Here is a 16,909-nt window from a genome sequence, read left to right as displayed (position 1 = left end):
GATATAGCAGCAATGCTTTTTGCCGCCATGCAGTCATAAATGTAATACAGATGAGAGGTTCAATAAACAGGGACCGGAAACGCTAAACCATCCCAGATGTTCATCGGTCATGTTACTTGGTTGGGGTCCAGGAGTGTTGCGTAGTCGTTTCCAATCCAGGATTGATTCATTTTAATTTGAGTCAGACGGTCTGCATTTTCTGTGGAGAGGCGGATACGCCGATCTGTGATGATGCCTCCGGCAGCACTGAAACAGCGTTCCGACATAACGCTGGCTGCCGGGCAAGCCAGCACCTCTATTGCGTACATTGCCAGTTCGTGCCAGGTGTCTAGCTTCATGCCCGGTTTCAGGTCCAGCGGTGCCAGCCACAAATCCGTCTGTTCCTTTATTCCCCTCCAAATTTCCTCCCCTGTGTGCTGCTTATCCCCAAGGCAGATCAGCTTCAGCAACGCTTGCTGACGCATGCCAACAGCTGTGCTGCACTGCTTCCACGATCCTACTGCTGCTGGTGCTGGGTTAGCATTTCCGGATGAGGTACAGCTTTGAGATGCGTTGGAGGAGAAGGAGTCAGAGAGGTAGGTGCTGCTGTTGTTATCCAGCTGTTTGCGGCGTGGGCAACACCCGCGCCGTAGCAGGTGAGGAATCGCTGCCAGGCTCCACAAGGTTCACCCAGTGCGCGGTAAGGGAGATGTATCGACCCTGGCCGAACGCACTCGTCCAGGTGTCAGTGGTGAGGTGAACCTTGCAGGCAACGGCATTCTTCAAGCTTCGGGTTATTTAGCTGACCACGTGCTCATGCAACTCAGGCACTGCAGAGCGCGCAAAGTGGTAGCGGCTGGGAACCACGTAACGTGGGATGGCCACTGACATCATGCCCTTGAAGCTGTTTGTCTCCACCACTCGATATGGCAGCATTTCGCAGGCCAGAAGCTTGGCTATGCTGGCTGGCTGTTACTGCCACGGCCCGGGGGTCATTTGCTGGCAATTTCCTCTTGTGCTCAAACATCTCAGAAACAGACAACTCAACCGTAGCGCTGCACACCGAAGGGCTGTTGGTTGTTGTGTTTGATGAACACTGGGAGACCTCAAGAGCACTAGTCCGGAAAGTGACAGTGTCAGCATCGTCTGATGTTTGTGAATGTTGTGAACCACGCAATGGCTGGGCTACTGCTGCTGCTGAGGCGGGTCTGGTGGTGAGTCTGGTGAACCCAAGGGAGGCAGTGTTGCTGGTGGTACCCTGTCCTGCCGCGTTTGCCCACAGAGTGGGATGTTTGGATAGAATGTGGCGGCTCATGCTGGTGGTGGAGAGGTTGTTAATACTTTTCCCCCTGCTCAGGCGGGTCTTGCACACCTTGCAAATCGCCATGGTAACATCCTCAGTGCAGTCTTCAAAGAAAGCCCAGACTTTAACTGGCTGAGGACTCGGACCTCGTGCGTGATGTGCTGGTGCTGCTTAACCCACTGCTGGACGCTTGAGAGGTCATCCAAGTAATTATCTGGTCCTGTTCTTTTGGATCTGTGAGGGTTGTTGTCCTGGACAACATGGGCAGTATTGAGTGGGTTTTCTTGGGTGCTCCCCTGTGGCCTGTACGTGAACCGTCAGGGGAAACACCTCTTCCCTTGCCCCTCCCTCTTTCACCGGATTTCTTCCTCATTTCACTTATCCTTAAAGTACACGCTGACTGGCAGCAGTACAGTGGCAGTACAGAAATGCTATACAGTGGTGGGTGAGCGGTGTACCACTATTGTCAGCAGTGACACAGAGCACAATGCTATACAGTGGCGGGTGAGCGGTGTACTACTGTTCCCAGCAGACACAGAGTGGAAGTAAACACAATGCTATATAGTGTGGCTGAGCCGTGTACACAGAGTGGCATTAAACACAATGCTATATAGTCTGCTATATAGTCACCCCGAACAGGGTGATGTTCTGCAGAACCCGAACAGTGGCAAACACTGTTCGCCCAACACTACTGGGAGGGAACGCAGATTTTAGTACCTAAACACACGATACAACATGTTTTCCGGGGTCGGACTCTGAGGCACATACAGATGGTCCCGATCATCATCCTCATCATACAACTCTTCTCCTGAGTCTGACCCACCCACCACCTCTGCCACCCCAACATCCCCAGACACAGACCCCTCATCGTCCTCAACATTAACTTGGGATGCTGGCCTGAGCCAGACCTCCTCCTCCACATCAGGCCCCATCATCTCCTCAATGGCAGCCCTCATTAATCGCTCTGGCGACGGACTGATGGACACAACGTTCTCCTCCGGGGAGGGCTGCTGCTGACCACTGGCTGCTGGGGTGGATGTTATAGCTTGCGTGGGGCGTTGGCTGTTGCTGTTGTTGGGAGTGCTGCTCACAGCGGAGGTCTCTGGGGAACTCATGTTGAGCTCATATAGTGGTTGACGGTGAGTGGAGTATTACTGATCCCAGCAATATACACACTGACTGGCAGAGTACGCAATGCTATATAGTGTGGCTGAGCGGTGTACACAGAGTGGCAGTAAACACAATGCTATATAGTCTGGCTGAGCGAGCGGTGTACTACTGTTCCCAGCAGAATCAGAGTGGCAGTAAACAATGGTATATAGTCTGGCTGAGCGGTGTACATAGAGTGTCAGTAAACAATGGTATATAGTCTGGCTGAGCGAGCGGTGTACTACTGTTCCCAGCAGAATCAGAGTGGCAGTAAACAATGGTATATAGTCTGGCTGAGCGGTGTACATAGAGTGTCAGTAAACAATGGTATATAGTCTGGCTGAGCGAGCGGTGTACTACTGTTCCCAGCAGAATCAGAGTGGCAGTAAACAATGGTATATAGTCTGGCTGAGCGGTGTACATAGAGTGTCAGTAAACAATGGTATATAGTCTGGCTGAGCGAGCGGTGTACTACTGTTCCCAGCAGAATCAGAGTGGCAGTAAACAATGGTATATAGTCTGGCTGAGCGGTGTACACAGAGTGTCAGTAAACAATGGTATATAGTCTGGCTGAGCGGTGTACACACAATGCTATATAGTCTGCTATATAGTGTCAGTAAACAATGGTATATAGTCTGGCTGAGCGAGCGGTGTACTACTGTTCCCAGCAGAATCAGAGTGGCAGTAAACAATGGTATATAGTCTGGCTGAGCGGTGTACACAGAGTGTCAGTAAACAATGGTATATAGTGTGGCTGAGTGGTGTACACAGAGTGTCAGTAAACAATGGTATATAGTCTGGCTGAGCGGTGTACACAGAGTGTCAGTAAACAATGGTATATAGTCTGGCTGAGCGAGCGGTGTACTACTGTTCCCAGCAGAATCAGAGTGGCAGTAAACAATGGTATATAGTCTGGCTGAGCGGTGTACACAGAGTGTCAGTAAACAATGGTATATAGTGTGGCTGAGTGGTGTACACAGAGTGTCAGTAAACAATGGTATATAGTCTGGCTGAGCGGTGTACACAGAGTGGCAGTAAACACAATGCTATATACTCTGGCTGAGCGAGCGGTGTACTACTGTTCCCAGCAGACACAGAACAGTAAACAGAATGCTATATAGTGTGGCTGAGCGAGCGGTGTACCACTATTCCCAGCAGACACAGAACAGTGAACAGAATGCTATATAGTGTGGCTGAGCGAGCGGTGTACCACTATTCCCAGCAGACACAGAACAGTAAACAGAATGCTATATAGTGTGGCTGAGCGAGCGGTGTACCACTATTCCAAGCAGACACAGAACAGTGAACAGAATGCTATATAGTGTGGCTGAGCGAGCGGTGTACCACTATTCCCAGCAGACACAGAGTGGCAGTAAACAGAATGCTATATAGTGTGGCTGAGCGAGGTACACAGAGTGGCAGTAAACAGAATGCTATATAGTGTGGCTGAGCGAGCGGTGTACCACTATTCCCAGCAGACACAGAACAGTGAACAGAATGCTATATAGTGTGGCTGAGCGAGCGGTGTACCACTATTCCCAGCAGACACAGAACAGTGAACAGAATGCTATATAGTGTGGATGAGCGAGCGGTGTACCACTATTCCCAGCAGACACAGAACAGTAAACAGAATGCTATATAGTGTGGCTGAGCGAGCGGTGTACCACTATTCCCAGCAGACACAGAACAGTGAACAGAATGCTATATAGTGTGGCTGAGCGAGCGGTGTACCACTATTCCCAGCAGACACAGAACAGTGAACAGAATGCTATATAGTGTGGCTGAGCGAGCGGTGTACTACTGTTCCCAGCAGACACAGAACAGTACACAGAATGCTATATAGTGTGGCTGAACGAGCGGTGTACTACTGTTCCCAGCAGACACAGAACAGTACACAGAATGCTATATAGTGTGGCTGAACGAGCGGTGTACCACTATTCCAAGCAGACACAGAACAGTGAACAGAATGCTATATAGTGTGGCTGAGCGAGCGGTGTACCACTATTCCCAGCAGACACAGAGTGGCAGTAAACAGAATGCTATATAGTGTGGCTGAGCGAGGTACACAGAGTGGCAGTAAACAGAATGCTATATAGTGTGGCTGTGCAAGCGGTGTACTACTATTCCCAGCAGACACAGAGTGGCAGTAAACAGAATGCTATATAGTGTGGCTGAGCGAGGTACACAGAGTGGCAGTAAACAGAATGCTGAGCGAGCGGTGTACTACTATTCCCAGCAGCGACACACAATGACTGGGGGGGACCCTGGCTAGCGTGGCTGGAGCGCGAACTACCCTGCCTGCCTACCCAAAGCTAAACCCACAGACAAATGGCGGAGATATGACGTGGTTCGGGTATTTATTTACCCGAACCACGTGACAGTTCGGCCAATCAGAGCGCGTTCGGGTCCGAACCACGTGACCCGTTCGGCCAATCACAGCGCTAGCCGAACGTTCGGGGAACGTTCGGCCATGCGCTCTTAGTTCGGCCATATGGCCGAACGGTTTGGCCGAGCACCGTCAGGTGTTCGGCCGAACTCGAACATCACCCGAACAGGGTGATGTTCTGCAGAACCCGAACAGTGGCGAACACTGTTCGCCCAACACTACACTGGAGGATACATGGGTTCTAGGTGCAGGTTTTGAATGCAGGTACTTTGGGTGTGGGTACTGTTTGGGTGGGTGCTCGGTGCAGATAATGGGGGCCATAAGGAGGCTGTGTGCAGGTGTGAGTACTGGGTGCAATGTCAGGCCTGGGTGCAGGTACTTGTGGTCATGTTAGCGTGAGTACTGGGTGCCAGCTAGTGGCGTAGCTAAGGAGCTGTGGGCCCCGATGCAAGTTTTACAATGGCAGGGCAGCCATCAGGGGGGTACAAGAGAGACAGTAGTATGGGGCCCAGGAAGGGTCTGGGGCCCAAACAGTGGCAGTGCCACTCGAGCCTCTGCTGGCAATTCTACTGTGGCATAACAGGAGTTGTGTGGTCATCTCCCTCTTCCCCGCTGCGTGATTGGTGAACACACATCAATGCAGGGAGGAGAATGTTATGGGCTACAGGCAAATTGCTTTGACTCTACCCCACATCCCATGGCTCTGCCCCCACACAATCTACCTATGAGATTGTTATTTGGCGTGAGGGGGGCCCTGTAGGTTTGCCAAGTATGGGGCCCAGAAAATTCTGATGGCGGCCCCAAGCACTGTATACATAACAATTAGCAATTACAGTGTCTGAGGTGCAAAAAGGGGGTGGGGAACAGTTTGTTAATGATTACCACTATTCAAAGTATCTATAGAAGTGATTATTATGAGCACAGGACCAATAGAGAGCTAATACTATAGTTGAGGGAGGGCCCTTCGGGGCCCATCTAGCCCAAGGGCCCCGATGCGGTTGCTACCTCTGCAACCCCTATTGCTACGCCCCTGGTGCCAGCTATGGGGGAAGGGGTGGATGCTGGGAGAAGTAGAGGCCAATGTGGGTGCTGCAGGAAGGGGAAGTCATTGGGTGTGCTGGGGAAGGGAGAGGTCAGTTTAGGTGCTGGAGCAGGTCACTATCGGTGCTGCTGGGGACAGGAAAGGTGCTGCTGGGGGAGGGAAAAGTCAATGTAGGTGCTGGGAGAGGAAGGGGTCAGTGTGGGTGCTGGGGGAGGCAGGATCACTGCAGTGCTAATGCTGGGGAGGGAGTATGGGTCCTAGGTGGTGGGAGAGTTCCCTGTGGGTGCAAAGTTGAGGGAGAGGCCACTGTGGATGCTGGGGGAGGGAGAGGTCTGTGGGGATGGTTACACTAGGATTCCTGTATGGCACCTCTTTACTCTTAAATGTCCCAGATGGGGAGGGGCTTCATGTGGGTGTGGGCGGGGCCACTGTGACGGGGACCGCTCCTCACATCACCAATCGGCCACCAAACCTCTATACAGACTTTTTACGGAAACGGCTATTTAGCCGCAAGAAGATATGGACGCGCAGGCACCGTGCCTGAATTTATCGTTTTTTGTAACGGCTATGATTCGGCAGCCCGACCTCTCCCTCCCCTTCTCTCCCAGCGCCACCCTCCGTGCTCCCCTCTCGGACTGTAAATGCGCACAGGGAAGCGATGTAAATACCTACCTCACCGCTAGCGGCTATGATTCGGCAGCCCGACCTTTCCCTCCCCTTCTCTCCCAGCGCCGCCCTCCGTGCTCCGTGCTCCCCTCTCAGACTGTAAATGCGCACACGCCGCACAGGGAAGCGATGTAAATACCTACCTCACCGCCAATTGCCGCCGGTCTTCTCCTCTCTGCATAGCCGATATACACACGCTTTTCAGCGTGTGTACAGCGGCTATGCACAGAGGAGAAGACCGGCAGCGAGTGAGCGGCAATTGGAGGTGAGATTTACATCGCTTCCCTGTGTGTGCACATTACTCTGAGTCCGAGAGGGGAGCACGGAGGGCGGCGCTGGGAGAGAAGGGGAGGGAGAAGTCGGGCTGCCGAATCATAGTCGTTACAAAAAACGATAAAAACAGGCACGGCGCCTGCGCGTCCAATTTTTCTTGCGGCCAGTATTCTCATACCGGACTTTTTATCCTGTATAGGGAGCTATAGATGGGCCTAGAAGATTTCCTATGATGAAACTAGTCGGACGGGGCTACGAGGAAGTGGTAGCATGGTGTACAGCGGGAAGTGCCGTGGGGACCTGCGGATCAGTGAAAAATGGCGCACAGTCCCTATACATAAAAATGGTGCCGGATTAAAATGATACACTTATCGCTATTTATCGTTAGTACTGCATAATAACAGCGCACAGGGAAAAAATAAGAAAAAAACGGCACACAGTAACGTTATTTATCAATAGCGCCGTTAATATGCCAAACAGCAGACGTTATTGAGCACGGTAACGTTATTTATCAATAGCGCCCTACATTAGCCAAACTGCAGACGTTATTTAACTGCAAAATGGTGAATGGATTTAATGTAACACTGTGAAGGTTAGGCACCACCAGTGGAGATTTAGGGTTAGGCACCACCAGGGAGGTCTTAGGGTTAGGCAACACCAGGAGGGGGCTTAGGGTGAGGCACCACCAGGGGGGGTCTTAGGGTTAGGAATAGGTACAGAGAAGAGATGTGTAACCGGCGCTAGCTTCGACTAAGTAAGGCCCTTTGGGTGTATGTTATGCCCACGGTGCTGCTCCCTCCACTGGGTGGTGCCAGAAATCTAGCATATGGGGAACAAGAAAACAAGGGTGCGCTCCTATGGTGCATTAACTTTTTATTTGACAATTCCACGCTAAAAACAATTGCACTTACAGTGTATGTGCAGGTTTTGCACATGTAGGGGGCCGCCAGCGAGTATCACCCACTTCTTGAGCCTGGCCAGGGCTTCAAGGATCCGTATGCGATGGAGAGCAAGTGGACTGGGGACCAACCGCTGGCTCCTACACGTCTCGGCAAGCCGTCTGATCGTCACAACGCGTTTCAGCGCTTAGCCACGCCTTCTTCCAGTCTAGGGATAGGTACAGAGAGGGTTCTGTGTGTTAACGCTAAATAACAATAAGGCTTTAACGTTAAATAGCAATAAGTGACAAATGGATTAGCGGCAACACTGTGTGCCATTATTCGCAGGCGCAATTTTCAGATGGATCCTGGGACCTGAGGAGACGAGATATCATTCAGCCCAGCCGGTGGCCACAGCATGGGGGAGAGCCCATTAAAACTCTGTGCCCAAATACAATTATGGAATATGTGAGTGTGCAATGTTAATATGTGCATGTGGTTTTACACTATGGGAAGCATTGTGCTTTATCTTGAGGTGTATTCTCTATGAAGACTCTGCAGTAGGGATGATCACAGATATGCAAATTGTTCTGAGTTGATGCAAATGTATGCACTATCCAAATATATGCAGCATGAAAATGGACCAATCAATTTAAACCTGGCTTTAAATTGATTGGTCTGTTTTCAAACTGCATACATTTGCATTAAAAAATGCATAATTTTGGAACAATTTGCATCTTATTGATCATTCCTACTCTGCAGCATTAGTGGAAAGTGGACCTGTGCAATGTCTCCTATATAACAGCTGCAATCATTAGGGGGACACGCCCACCTCACATATGTCACACAGGAAACATGCAAATGATGTCCTGTCCTCACAGGTCACACCTCACCTCTCTGTATCACATGACTGATCACTGACTCTATATTTACACAAACAGAATTAGCATGTTTTCATATAAACATCCTTTACTAGAAATATGGAGCTGCCATTGCATGACTCACGAAAGTGCTGATTGTCTGGCTGTAATGCTGATCCACCACAAGTATGCAGATTGTGATCTGACTGACTCCTAGTCAGCATGCTTGCTTGTGACATGAATCAAAAAGTACTGCCAGGCTGCATCAGAAGGATGTCAGCAATGGAAATTCCCCATACTTCTAGAACTAAGTTTACCTTATCAGGAAAATAACCACTAAACTAATGATGACAGCTGCAGTGACAGAATTAGTTTGTCACATTTTCATAAGCCTTTAATCTTCAAGCTAAACTTGAAATTGTCATCCAGGCAGGGCAGTTTCTGGCCTGTTTGGCACCCTAGCCCCACATACACATGCATACCCTAATATAGGACAATCAGTTATTTCATTATTAAAACAAATATTTATAGAATACAATAATACAACTATAGACGTTTGACATGTGTGTTGCTAGGATCCTCAGAATATTCAAAGCACCGCTGGGCAGCCAGATTAAGGGGTCATCAGTGGCACATTAACCAGTTCACCCCCAAGGGTTTTTACCCTAACGGACCAGAGCAATTTTCACCTGTCAGTGCTCCTCCCTTTTATTCCCTAATAACTATATTACTACTTATCACAAGGAAATGATCTATACCTCGTTTTTTTCGCCACCAATTAGGCTTTCTGTGGGTAGTACATTTTGCTATGAATTTTTTTATTCTAATTGCATTTTAATTGGAAAAATTCAAAAAAAATGGGAAAAAATCGTTATTTCTCAGTTTTCAGCCATTATAGTTTTAAAATTAAACATGCTCCTGTTGATAAAACCAACACATTGTATTTGCCCAGTAGTCCCGATTATTAAACCGTTTAAATTATGTCCCTATCACAATGTATGGCGACAATATATTATTTTGAAATATAGGTGTTATTTTTCTGTTTTGTTTTGTTTTTGTTCTGGCCATAATTACAAGCCCCTATGTAATAAAGTAAAATTATTTTTCCCTCATACAATATAGATTAAAAAAGCTGAGTCCCTAAGGCAACTATTTATTTATTTATAGCTGATTTTTTTTTAAAAGTGGGTTTTTTTTGAGGGGGGAAAGGGTGGAAATGTAATTTAATTTTATTAATATTGTGTGGATATTATGTATTTGCCTGTATGTGCAATATACTTTTTGGCCACAAGATGGTGCTAGTGAACACTCTCCCATTAGGAAGTGATCACTTTTTTTTTCTTTTTACATTTTAGCAACTGTGACAGTTTCCTGTTTTGTGAATGGATGCGGCCGCTGTTCGCGGTCGCGTCCATTCACTCCAGGCAGTGCGATTGGGTAGAGGACCGCTCGGTCCTCTTCCCCAATCACCCAGCACGGGAACCCAACGGAAACGGCGGCTGTAGCGGCGCGGACACGTGCGGAGCGGCGGCGGGAACGCGCGACGTATTAAAACGTCATGTTGCCATTAATAGGGGAAAGCATGACGTTTTAATACGTATGCTTGCCGTTAAATGGTTAAAGAGGAACTCCGGTGAAAATAATGTAATAAAAAAGTGCTTCATTTTTACAATAATTATGTATAAATGATTTAGTCAGTGTTTGCCCATTGTAAAAGCTTTCCTCTCCCTGATTTACATTCTGACATTTATCACATGGTGACATTTTTTACTGATGGCAGGTGATGTCAGTGGAAGGAGATGCTGCTTGCTTTTTTGGCAGTTGGAAACAGCTGTTATTTCCCACAATTCAATGAGGCTCCCACAGTGTGAGGTCAGAACCATGGTCCTGATATCACATATGGGGGGGGGGTTTCACCACAATATTAGCCATACAAAGCCCCCTGATGATGATGAGTTTGTGAAAAAGAATAGATTTTTCATGGGAAAGGGGGTATCAGCTACTGATTGGGCAGTGGTTGGTGGGTGGACAGGTAGTGGCAGATAGTGGGCAGCGGGCTGTGTTACCTAACACTACCTAGTGCTTGGTGGATGGGTAATGAGAAGTGGTGAAGGGTAGTAGCATACAGTAGGTGGCAGATAGAGCAGGTAGTGGGTAGTTACAGGTAGAGGGTGCTGGCTGGTAGTGTTGGGCGAACACCTGCATGTTCGGGTTCGCGAACGTTCGCCGAACATGGCCGCGATGTTCGGGTGTTCGCGCCGAACTCCGAACATAATGGAAGTCAATGGGGACCCAAACTTTCGTGCTTTGTAAAGCTTCCTTACATGCTACATACCCCAAATTTGCAGGGTATGTGCACCTTGGGAGTGGGTACAAGAGGAAAAAAAATATTTGAAAAAGAGCTTATAGTTTTTGAGAAAATTGATTGTAAAGTTTCAAAGGAAAAAATGTCTTTTAAATGCGGAAAATGTCATTTTTCTTTGCACAGGTAACATGCTTTTTGTCGGCATGCAGTCATAAATGTAATACAGATAAGAGGTTCCAGGAAAAGGGACCGGTAACGCTAACCCAGCAGCAGCACACGTGATGGAACAGGAGGAGGGCGGCGCAGGAGCAGAAGGCCACGCTTTGAGACACAACAACCCAGGCCTTGCATGAGGACAAGAAGCGTGCGGATAGCAATGCATTTTGTCGCCATGCAGTCATAAATGTAATGCAGATAAGAGGTTCCGTAAAAAGGGACCGGCAATGCTAACCCAGCAGCAGCACACGTGATGGAACAGGAGGAGGCGCAGGAGGAGAAGGCCACGCTTTCAGGCGCAACCCAGGCCTTGCATGAGGACAAGAAGCGTGCGGATAGCAATGCATTTTGTCGCCATGCAGTCATAAATGTAATACAGATAAGAGGTTCCGTAAAAAGGGACCGGCAACGCTAACCCAGCAGCAGCACACGTGATGGAACAGGAGGAGGTGCAGGAGGAGAAGGCCACGCTTTGAGGCGCAACCCAGGCCTTGCATGAGGACAAGAAGCGTGCGGATAGCAATGCATTTTGTCGCCATGCAGTCATAAATGTAATACAGATGAGAGGTTCAATAAACAGGGACCGGAAACGCTAACCCATCACAGATGTTTATTGTTCATGTTACTTGGTTGGGGTCCGGGAGTGTTGCGTAGTCGTTTCCAATCCAGGATTGATTTATTTTAATTTGAGTCAGACGGTCTGCATTTTCGGTGGAGAGGCGGATACGCCGATCTGTGACGATGCCTCCGGCAGCACTGAAACAGCGTTCCGACATAATGCTGGCTGCCGGGCAAGCCAGCACCTCTATTGCGTACATTGCCAGTTCATGCCAGGTGTCTAGCTTCGATACCCAATAGTTGAAGGGTGCAGATGGATTGTTCAACACAGCTACGCCATCTGACATGTAGTCCTTGACCATCTTCTCCAGGCGATCGGTGTTGGAGGTGGATCTGCACGCTTGCTGTTCTGTGGGCTGCTGCATGGGTGTCAGAAAATTTTCCCACTCCAAGGACACTGCCGATACCATTCCCTTTTGGGCACTAGCTGCGGCTTGTGTTGTTTGCTGCCCTCCTGGTCGTCCTGGGTTTGCGGAAGTCAGTCTGTCGGCGTACAACTGGCTAGAGGAGGGGGAGGATGTCAATCTCCTCTCTAAAGTCTCCACAAGGGCCTGCTGGTATTCTTCCATTTTGACCTGTCTGACTCTTTCTTCAAGCAGTTTTGGAACATTGTGTTTGTACCGTGGATCCAGAAGGGTATAAACCCAGTAATTGGTGTTGTCCAGAATGCGCACAATGCGTGGGTCGCGTTCAATGCAGTCTAGCATGAATTGAGCCATGTGTGCCAGAGTCCTGCAAGAATCCTCATCATCCTCTTGTGAGCGTTGTGATAGTTGTGATGCATCATAGTCGTCACCTTCTTCCTGGTCTGCTTCTGCTGACCATTCGCGCTGAATTGTGGAAGTCCAACGTGCACCGCTCTGGCCCTCGTCAGTGGTGGCATGAAATTCCTGCTCCAACTCCAGCTGTTCCTCCTCCTCTTCTTTGTCATAGCTGCTGGGGCCAGCGTTTCCTGAGGCAGATGGCCTGATGTTGGTATCATCACGCTGATCGTTTTCTCCTTCAGATTCCCCCAGTTGCATCATGACAGCTGTTTCCTTGATTTTCAACATTGACTTCTTCAGTAAACACAGCAGTGGGATGGTAATGCTGACTGAAGAGTTGTCACTGCTCACAAGCAACGTGGATTGCTCAAAATTTTGGAGGACTTGGCAGAGGTCCAACATGTTGGCTCAATCGGATCCACAGAAGCTTGGCAGCTATCCGGATGCGCCTCGGTACTGCGCCGTCATGTACTGGACCACTGCACTCTTCTGCTCGCAAAAGCGGGCTAGCATGTGCAGCGTAGAATTCCAGCGCGTAGGGACATCACACAGCAAGCGATGGTGGGGGAGATTGAAGCGCTCCTGCATCTTGGCGAGTGCCCCCGAAGCAGTACTGGAATTTCTACAATTTTTGGCCACTCGTCGCACCTTCAACAGAAGATCGGCCACGCCTGGGTATGTCCTCAGGAACCGCTGAACTACTAGGTTCATCACGTGCGCCAGGCAAGGGATGTGTGTCAGCTTAGCCAACCTTAAAGCGCGAATGCGATTACTCCCATTATCACACACAACCATGCCCGGTTTCAGGTCCAGCGGTGCCAGCCACAAATCCGTCTGTTCCTTTATTCCCCTCCAAATTTCCTCCCCTGTGTGCTGCTTATCCCCAAGGCAGATCAGCTTCAGCAACGCTTGCTGACGCATGCCAACAGCTGTGCTGCACTGCTTCCACGATCCTACTGCTGCTGGGTTCGCGTTTCCGGATGAGGTACAGCTTTGAGATGCGTTGGAGGGGAAGGAGTTAGAGAGGTAGGTGCTGCTGTTGTTATCCAGTGGGAGGGACGGCGGTGCAGCTGTTTGCGGCGTGGGGCAACACCTGCGCCGTAGCAGGTGAGGAATCACTGCCAGGCTCCACAAGGTTCACCCAGTGCGCGGTAAGGGAGATGTATCGACCCTGGCCGAACGCACTCGTCCAGGTGTCAGTGGTGAGGTGAACCTTGCAGGCAACGGCATTCTTCAAGCTTTGGGTTATTTTGCTGACCACGTGCTCATGCAACTCAGGCACTGCAGAGCGCGCAAAGTGGTAGCGGCTGGGAACCACGTAACGTGGGATGGCCACTGACATCATGCCCTTGAAGCTGTTTGTCTCCACCACTCGATATGGCAGCATTTCGCAGGCCAGAAGCTTGGCTATGCTGGCTGTTAGTGCCACGGCCCGGGGGTCATTTGCTGGCAATTTCCTCTTGCGCTCCAACATCTCCGAGACAGACAACTGAACCGTAGGGCTGCACACTGAAGGGCTGTTGGTTGTTGTGTTTGATGAAGACTGGGAGACCTCAAGAGCACTATTCCGGAAAGTGACAGTGTCAGCGTCATCTGATGTTTGTGAATGTTGTTGTGAACCACGCAATGGCTGGGCTACTGCTGCTGCTGAGGAGGGTCTGGTGGTGAGTCTGGTGACCCCAAGGGAGGCAGTGTTGCTGGTACCCTGTCCTGCCGCGTTTGCCCACAGAGTAGGATGTTTGGATACCATGTGGCGGGTCATGCTGGTGGTGGAGAGGTTGTTAATATTTTTCCCCCTGCTCAGGCGGGTCTTGCACACCTTGCAAATCACCATGGTACCATCCTCACTGCAGTCTTCAAAGAAAGGCCAGACTTTGGAGCACCTGCCTTGCTGGCGATTTCTGTTTGCGCCTCTTTTGCGTCTCACTTGAACTTCCACGCTTGTGGTGCCTGAAATTTCGCGCCGCCTACCTTGTGGCACAAGGCGAACTCGTGCAGCAGTGGGTTCTTCAACAGACTCATCTGTGCTGCTACGACGGCGATGTTCTCCTTCACATACAAAATCTGGGTCTGTGTCCACATTGTCCAAACCCTCCTCTTCCATCTCCTCAAACTCGTCATATGTGATTGTGGGCCGCCGCCGTGGAGTAGAGCTCCCCAGAACAACCTCTGCGCAGCTCACTCCAACGTCGTCTTCCAGATCTTCTCGGCTGACCTCCTGCAATTGAAACCCCTCCTGCCCAACTTGCTCTGGGATTTGGGTTTCAAAGTCCTCGGACTCGCCTTGTATTTCAGTGCGCGGTGCATTTCCCACAGTAAATGGTTGTGAATCCGGGCACAACATTTCTGGCTGTTCCATTGACCTTTGAAAGGTGGAAGTTTGTTGGGCTGGGAATAGCTCCTGCGAATACAGCATTGTGTCCTGAGGAAATTCTTCGGACTGGTTATTTGGCAGTTGTGTGCGTGGTGTAGCTGCCGGTTGTGTCAGCTTTGTGCCCACTGGCTCCTTGTAACTGGCTGATGACTCGGACCTCGTGCGTGATGTGCTGGTGCTGCTTAACCCACTGCTGGACGCTTGAGAGGTCATCCAATTAATTATCTGGTCCAGTTCTTTTGGATTTGTGAGGGTTGATTTCCTGGACAACATGGGCGGTATTGAGTGGGTTTTCTTCGGTGCTCCACTGTGGCCTGTACGTGAACCGTCAGGGGAAACACCTCTTCCCTTGCCCCTCCCTCTTTCACAGGATTTCTTCTTCATTTCACTTATCCTTAAAGTACACGCTGACTGGCAACAGTACAGTGGCAGTACAGAAATGCTATACAGTGGCGGGTGAGCGGTGTACTACTATTCCCAGCAGCGACACAGAGCACAATGCTATACAGTGGTGGGTGAGCGGTGTACTACTATTCCCAGCAGCGACACAGAGCAGAATGCTATACAGTGGTGGGTGAGCGGTGTACTACTATTCCCAGCAGCGACACAGAGCACAATGCTATACAGTGGTGGGTGAGCAGTGTACTACTATTCCCAGCAGCGACACAGAGCACAATGCTTTACAGTGGTGGGTGAGCGGTGTACTACTGTTCCCAGCAGCGACACAGAGCACAATGCTATACAGTGGTGGGTGAGCGGTGTACTACTATTCCCAGCAGCGACACAGAGCACAATGCTATACAGTGGCGGGTGAGCAGTGTACTACTGTTCCCAGCAGAGACACAGAGTGGCAGTAAACACAATGCTATACAGTGGTGGGTGAGCGGTGTACACAGAGTGGCAGTAAACACAATGCTATATAGTGTGGGTGAGCGGTGTACTACTGTTCCCAGCAGCGACACAATGACTGGGGGGACCCTGGCTAGCCTGGCTGGAGAGAGAACTACCCTGCCTGCCTACCCAAAGCTAAACCCACAGACAAATGGCGGAGAAATGATGTGGATCGGGTATTTATTTCCCCGAACCACGTGACCCGTTCGGCCAATCAGAGCGCGTTCGGGTCCGAACCACGTGACCCGTTCGGCCAATCACAGTGCTAGCCGAACGTTCGGGGAACGTTCGGCCATGTGCTCTTAGTTCGGCCATATGGCCGAACGGTTTGGCCGAACACCATCAGGTGTTCGGTCGAACTCGAACATCACCTGAACAGGGTGATGTTCTGCAGAACCCGAACAGTAGCGAACACTGTTCGCCCAACACTACTGGCTGGGTGGCTGAAGCCCAGTTAGCTGCGGTTAGGTAGCGGGTAGTGACAATAACTGAGTTAAAAGTAGTGGCAGAGAAGGTTAACAGATAGTAGGTAACATGTAACTTACCTCTCCCTGTTTGTAGTGGGTGTCAGAAATTCTACATCTTCCCTTGCCATTGTGCCAGGCTGACAGCTTCACACACAGAGCAATCCTGTTCCTGATCACATCCCTGCTACTATTTCCATGTTGTGGAAATGGATATTTTTAACCCAGGCTACCAGAATGCTATTGAAATCACAGTGGTTGGGTATGGGAGAGATGATCTGACTTGCAGAACTAGGATGTAGGTAAGGTGTGTGAGAAACTTGCGGTGTTAAGAGCGAACCTGCGACTTTAAAGAGGAGCTGTCAGCCATACTATCTCAGAAAAAACAACAACACATATATAAGTAGATAAATACCTGCTCTACTTAAATAGCATATGCATTGCACTGTCCACGTTATGATTCCCTCTGAATTTTATAAATGAAAAGCAGAGAATCCTATTCTAGACAATTTCCATATTAACTGTGGCTATTTTGAAGATAATCCTGATGTCATTTCCTGCCCTACTCTCCTCTGCCTGATTTGCCTGCCCTCCACTATAGAAAGTGCATTGTCTCAGCATGAGAAATATTGGCTAATCAGAGAGGAACAGAGGTGTGGGAGAGGAAAACCGGAGGGAAAGAGCGTCCAGTTAAAAATGGCGCCGGCCAAATAATGGCGCCTGGTTATGCACGATAATTTT

General features: G+C 49.6%; 1 long non-coding RNA gene and 1 gene segment (V, D, J or C); both read right to left on the bottom strand.

Annotated features, from left to right (window-relative positions):
• The window catches only part of LOC137563083 (Ig kappa chain V-III region MOPC 63-like), a 662,489-nt gene that overhangs the window by 615,858 nt on the left and 29,722 nt on the right, over positions 1-16,909 (bottom strand).
• Positions 1-16,909, bottom strand: part of LOC137545463 (uncharacterized) — a 53,422-nt gene that overhangs the window by 31,293 nt on the left and 5,220 nt on the right. Inside the window, exon 2 of the long non-coding RNA XR_011026044.1 lies at positions 7,710-7,905. This is a non-coding gene — a long non-coding RNA (uncharacterized lncRNA). The remainder of the gene's footprint in view (positions 1-7,709; positions 7,906-16,909) is intronic.

Source organism: Hyperolius riggenbachi, chromosome 1, assembly GCF_040937935.1.
Source record: "Hyperolius riggenbachi isolate aHypRig1 chromosome 1, aHypRig1.pri, whole genome shotgun sequence".
NCBI classification, from domain to species: domain Eukaryota; kingdom Metazoa; phylum Chordata; class Amphibia; order Anura; family Hyperoliidae; genus Hyperolius; species Hyperolius riggenbachi.
The sequence above is the reverse complement of the archived record's forward strand: the minus strand, read 5'-3'. Positions and strand labels throughout refer to the sequence as shown.